General features: G+C 42.6%; 1 pseudogene; it reads right to left on the bottom strand.

The window, feature by feature from the left end:
- Positions 1-515: 515 nt before the first annotated feature.
- On the bottom strand, positions 516-1,501 carry LOC128572627 (mitochondrial transcription rescue factor 1-like; annotated as a pseudogene).
- Positions 1,502-6,529: the final 5,028 nt, after the last annotated feature.

The following is a 6,529-nucleotide window of genomic DNA, read 5'->3' as shown; positions in this document are numbered from 1 at the left end:
CCTGCTAGCAGGCCACCTCGTTCCTGGAAGCTTGTCCAGATAGTCCTCTCAACCATGTGCAGCACTGATAAAAACAATTTTCTCTATCTGCAAAGTCTATAATGATGTTTCAAGCCTCCCTGAAGATTGGCGCCTGGACAATTGCTAGAGATGCTTTGATAATGCACTTCAGACTCTGATGGGGTTTTACACCTGGAGCTACGGGAGGGGAGCCCAGCAGAGAGCCTTCAGTGTCAACGAGGAGTTAAAGAAGGTTTAAAAGTCAAATGGCAGTTACATGGGCAAGTTGGTAGCTCCCAACAACAAGGCCTGGAGCGTGATGTGTATTATTCAGTTTGCCTGGAACAAAGAATGTCTGCATGGGGCTGTGAAGATGAAGCCAACCAATCAAGCAGGGCCCGTGAGTTCAAACTTTTCTGAAAGCTATGAAGTGTCACTGAAAGATTTTAAGTAGAATACCATAATCTTTATTATTTTATTATTATTATTTTTTCTAATGGTGAGAGAACATTATTTTAATCAAAATGTCCTCTTTTTGATTTGGCCCCTTCCCCCACCACTAAAAAGCAACCCATTTTTTTAGACATACTCTTCTTAGGCAACTCTAACTTTTTCCAGGGTCACACTACTTGGTATGTTTCCCTTTTTTTTGAGACAGAGTCCCACTACGTCACCCTTGGTAGAGTGCCATGGCGTCACAGCTCACAGCAACCTCCAACTTTTGGGCTCAAGCGATTCTCTTGCCTCAGCCTCCCAAGTAGCTGGGACTACAGGTGCCCGCCACAATGCCCGGCTATTTTTTGTTGCAGTTGTCATTGTTGGTTAGCTGGCCCCGGCCAGGTTTGAACCTGCCAGCCTCGGGGTATGTGGCTGGTGTCATAACCACTGTGCTACAGGCACCGAGTTGATCTGTTTCAATTGCAGTCTTCTCTTCAAACACTTTTTTTCAGGAGAATTCACATCACTACCTCTGTTCCTGCCTCCTTATCCCCTTCAATGAGAGGATCCAGTGAATCTCCCACTTTCACTTCCTCCCAGTATCTAGGCCTGTCTTCGGGATAACATCGTACCGAGATGACGGCACTACTTTCCCCAGGTCTTTGCAGTCTCTGACCAGTCCAGGCTCGTCCTCCAGCTCCTCTTCTGCCTCCCTCATTTCATCGTGATCCTCCTTGCGTCAGAGTCCTCCTCGTCTACTTTTTGCGGAGACTTTTTAGTAGAGTTTTTAGAGCTTATATTACTTTTCAGTCTTATGGAAAATGGAAAAATATATCCAGGAGATGTTAAAAGCCCTGGGAGTCTCAGTGAGAAAATATTATGGGAAAGTGATTTATAATCTGATATATTTAACTTAGTACTTGAAAAATACAAGTATTGATTCCAGGAGGTACAGAGTTTGTATGAGAAAGGTGTTCCTCGGAGCACACCCCGGAGTCCAATCCAGGGATCTGTCCGTCTTCAGCAAATTACCAGCAAGTAATTTGACATCACTCCTAGCCATGGTACATATCGCCTGCACGTCAGGGCTGCTCGGCCCTCCCCACAGCTGCACTGACTCAATCCTCGTTATTTTAAAAAGATGACATTGGCCCCTAGGCAGGGTCAGTGAGGGTGTGTGTGGAGGAATTAGATCCAGGGACCTGAGACCAATTAGGAGGCCAGAGCATTGACTTTCTGGAACCAGAAAACAGTGATCAGTTTCCAGAAATATATAGGAGGGTGTTTTACAGGATTTGGTGACAGATGAGATGAGAAGGACATGAAGAGAGATTCCAACTCGGAAAACACAGGGACGGCTTTACCCTCCACAAAGATAGAGAATATAGCAGATGCAGATCCGGGGGGGGGCAAAGTGGGGAGGAGGTGGGGATTGCTTTGCGTGCCTAGCTCGTCACACATTGAATTTTCACTTTTATTTTCCTATATATATATATATATATTTTTTTTTTTTTTAAACAGAGTCTCACTTTGTTGCCTCCAGTAGAGTGTCAGGGCGTCACAACTCACAGCAAACTCCAATTCTTGGGCTCAAGCTGTTCTCTTGCCTCAGCCTCCTCAGTAGCTGAGACTACAGGTGCCCGCCACAACTGCCCAGCTATTTTTTAGAGATGGGATCTTGCTCTTGCTCAGGGTGGTCTCAAACCTGTGAGCTCAGGCAATCCACCTGCCTCGGCCTCCTAAGTGCTGGGATTACAGGTGTGAGCCACCACGCCTGGCCCCCAATTTATCTTAAAATATTTTCCAAACCCTTTTCAAGGAAGAGAAAGTAAAATGACTGAATTACTAATGAAAGCATCTCTGAAGATTTAGAGAACTTTTACTTCCAAACAAATGAATTTTTATTTGAGTTTAGAACGTTGATTCCCTTCAGTATAATGAGCTTAAGGCTCAGATTTCTATTCTTTGCTGTGTAACTAGAAAATGAGAATAGGGTATTAACATCAAGATTTTTAAAATATAAGTTGTAGTAGTAAGGAAAAGAACACACTTTTCTGTCCTAAAAAAGAAAGACGCTCTCAGAAAGAAATAGAAAAGAAAAAAGAAAAATGAGGAAGCTCTCTAAGGAATTAAATAGCTTCAAAGATTTGTGAAATATAGTATATTAGCACAAATGTATAAACATCACTGGCAGAATTCTGATCAATAAACTTTATTTTTTAAATAGGACTTTATTTCCAGATATTGTTTAAGTCGGTTTAGCATTGATCAAAATTAAAATTTTCTCATTATCTTTTTTGTCAACATTAACAGGATTGAAAGAAACAAAACTGCAAGAGGATATAGGGCAAAGCTTAATCAATGCTAGGGGAGATTTGTTAATTATTATGATTCAATCTGGGTATTGTCCCTTCTTTACAGATGAAATGGGATATTTCCTGGTAGAACAATCAGAAATTATACTAGGAGTCACATCTTTGCAAAGCCAGAATTCTCTGCTAAATGCTTAAATATATTCTATCAAGTTCAGAATTAATCTCACTGATTAAGAAAAAAAAAGAAAGAATTCATCACTTTGGGAGGCCAAGGTTGGAGGATAGCTTCAAAACCAGCCTACGTAATATAGCAAGACCCTAGCTCTACAAAAAATAAAGAAAATTAGCCAGGTGTGTGGCACACGCCTGTGGCCCCAGCCAATCAGGAGGCTGAGGCAGGGGGATCACTTGAGCCAGGAGTTCAAGGCTACATGACCTATGATTGAGACACTGTACCCCAGGCTGGGGGACAGAATAAGACCTTGTCACTAAAAGAATTCATGACCATAAGTACCAACAGGCTTTTGATAAGAGCATTATGTCAATCGTTAGAACAGTCACCTTCATTTTCTCATGTGGGTGGCAAGTCCTAATGCCATCATTATATTTTTTCTTGCAGCTGATATTCCCTGTGATCTCCTAGAGATAAAAACAAACAAACAAACAAAAACTTTTCTCATATGCTTTTTAAAGGCAGCTCTGGAGAAAAGCCTGGCTCCAACACCAGCTTTGAGACTTTGGGCAAATTACTTAACCTCTCTGTACCATAAGAATAAAAATAATACGTGCCTTCTTGTGTTGTGAGGATGCCAGGAGATTGTGCACATAAAGCCCTATCATTCTTAGTTTTCTGCAGAAACACGGCACAGTCATAGAATGAACCTTAAACAATCTTGTTCCACAAAATGAAATCTCACTATAACTTTCCATAAAGATTGACTTTTTTTTTTTTTTTAATTAAACTCTGCTCTGTTGAATCCCAGCCAAAGAGTTTTTGACTCAAGTGCCCATAGGCCTTGGTTAAATGGCTGCTGTACTTGAAAGTAAGTCCTCTATGTTAGTTTCCAGCTCCTAGAAATTCAGGATGTTTAAAGAGAAGCTATTTTATTTAGGTGGAAAGAGTGAGAATTTGTCATTTGCAAGTTAATTTGTGGTTCGAGCTAATCCAGTAGACTCTTATTTTGCTTTTCACCAAATAAAATTGGTTTTTGGCAACATGATTCGAAATAATTGATTCTGAAGATGCTGGCAGTTCAAGTATTATCTCTCCAAATTCTTAAATTGCAAAACAACAGGAAAACCCAATTTTTCCTTTTATAAATTTAATCCAACGTAAACACAAACTTTCAAGGTTTGTTGAGGGCCACTAATTGCTCTCTTCGACTTTTCCATGAGGCCATTACTGAGTGTCAGCCAGCAGGATTAAACCTCAGGAGCATCTAAGGCCACTGGAAAGTCCTCCACTGTCCCTCATTCTTTCTGGGTCACTTACTATTTGATTATCCAGACTAATTGTGGGCAGGAAAAGCCTGCATAATTGAATTGTGCAGACAAGCTCTTGTACCTTATTTTGGCTGAAAACTTCATCCTCCTTCAACTTTTTTTTTCCAGAAGAGCTAACAAGTAGAATGGTTAATTTCCGGTCCTTGCTCAATTTCCTCTATTTTGTTTCAGCGAAGCATTGACAAATGACAAAATATCGTTCCCTCCACCCCCAAGTCCTCTATTCCCTCTGCCATAAGGAAGCACTATGAACAATGAGAAAAAATGCAGAAGTCTAGGTAATAATTTGCTGGATAAAGTAGACTTGACTGTTCTAGAACTTTCTGTCATAAAAGGAAGACAGTTCTTGAACTTGAATTTGACTTCGGCTTTCCTCTTTCTTTCTTTCTCTCTTTTCTTTTTTGAGACAGAGTCTCACTAAGTCACCCTGGGTAGAGTGCTGTGGTGTCACAGCTCACAGCAACCTCAAACTCTTGGGCTTAAGAGATTCTCTTGCCTCAGCCTTCCAAGTAGCTGGGACTATAGGTGCCTGCCAAAATGGCCAGCTATTTTTTGGTTGTAGTTGTCATTGTTTGGCAGGCCCAGGCTAGGTTTGAACCTGCCAGCTCTGGTGTATGTGGCTGGCACCCTAGCCATTGAACTACAGGCCCTGAGCCCCGATTTTTCTTTTTCTTGATCACTTTCCAGCAGTTTTAAAGGCTATTTTTCCCATTACAGGTTTTTTTTTTTTTTTAGAACTGTGAAGTAACAAAGGAAATAAACTGTTTTGGGGGGGAGGGGACAGAGTCTCACTATGTCATCCTCGGTAGAGTTCTGTGGTGTCACAGCTCACAGCAACCTCAAACTCTTGGGCTTAAGCAATTCTCTTGCCTCAGCCTCCCAAGTAGCTGGGACTACAGGTCCCTGCCACAACGCCTGGCTATTTTGTGTTGTTGTTGCAGTTGTCATTGTTGTTTAGCAGGCCCAGGTTGGGATGAACCCGCCAGCCCTGGTGTATGTGGCTGGCGCCCTAACCACTAAGCATGGGCACTGAGCCAGAAATAAACATTTAACAGATGGACTCAGAGGCTTCCCTAAAATATATTCATAGCATGGAAGGAAAACGTATACACGTACAATGGAGTTGGTTAGATCTATTTTAATGTGCTTTATGTCCCACAGAATTTCATCTGGTCACCATTTTTGTTGTTGTAGTTTCTGCTTCTTTTTTTTTTTTTTTAATTTTTTTTTTTTTGTAGAGACAGAGTTTCACTTTATGGCCCTTGGTAGAGTGCCATGGCCTCACACAGCTCACAGCAACCTCCCACTCCTGGGCTTCAGCGATTCTCCTCCCTCAGCCTCCTGAGCAGCTGGGACTACAGGCACCCGCCACAACGCCTGGCTGTTTTTTTGTTGCAGTTCGGCCGGGGCTGGGTTTGAACCCGCCACCCTCGGTATATGGGGCCAGCACCCTACCGACTGAGCCACAGGTGCCGCCCAGTTTCTGCTTCTTATTTTTGTGATCCCATACACAGGGTTTCTGAAGCATTCTTCAAGGTTACACACCTGCCACCTCCCTTACCTTGCCTCCACACGCCAGAGAGGGGTGTATCATACGGCTTCACCACAGGTCCTCTGGAGAGCCCCTCTGGGAAAAAGTAGGGACATCCCACTTCTGCACCTGGTTCTCGCGTGACACCACAGGTCATGGGGTGGATGTAAGCCAAGGAGTATTCATAATAAGAGCAACAAAGGGAGGAGTTGAAAGATACTAAGGTCCTATTCAGCCACAAAAAAAGATGGAGAATTTACATCTTTTGTATTAACCTGGATGGAGGTGGAACACATTCTTCTTAGTAAAGCATCGCAAGACTCCAATGTACTCAATTCTGATATGAGGACAATTGATGCTAGAACATGGTGGGTGATGGGGGAAAGGGGGAGCGGAGAGAGGGAAAGAGGGAGGAGAGTGGGGTTAATGGTGTGTGACACACCTCTTGGCAGGGCAGGATTATAAGAGGGACTGCACCTAACAAATGCAAGCAGTGTAACCTGGTTCTTTGTACCCTCAATGAATCACCAACAATAAAGGAAAAAAAAGGATATACTGAGGTCTTTTAGTTGATAAGAGGGAAAACTAGAAAAAAGGGGAAGAGTGTTCGCCTCAGGTTATAGGGACAGCCAGCAGAGGAGTGTTGGGTGATCGGAATCAGGAGTCTACCTTCATGTGGGCTGGAGATGATTTATGGGTTCAAGACCAGGATGTTCACAGGCAAAAAAAGGTACAGAATGTC

The sequence above is a fragment of the Nycticebus coucang genome, chromosome 20 (assembly GCF_027406575.1).
Source record: "Nycticebus coucang isolate mNycCou1 chromosome 20, mNycCou1.pri, whole genome shotgun sequence".
Lineage (NCBI taxonomy): Eukaryota > Metazoa > Chordata > Mammalia > Primates > Lorisidae > Nycticebus > Nycticebus coucang.
Note: the sequence above shows the minus strand (reverse complement) of the source record. Positions and strands in the feature narration are given on the sequence as shown.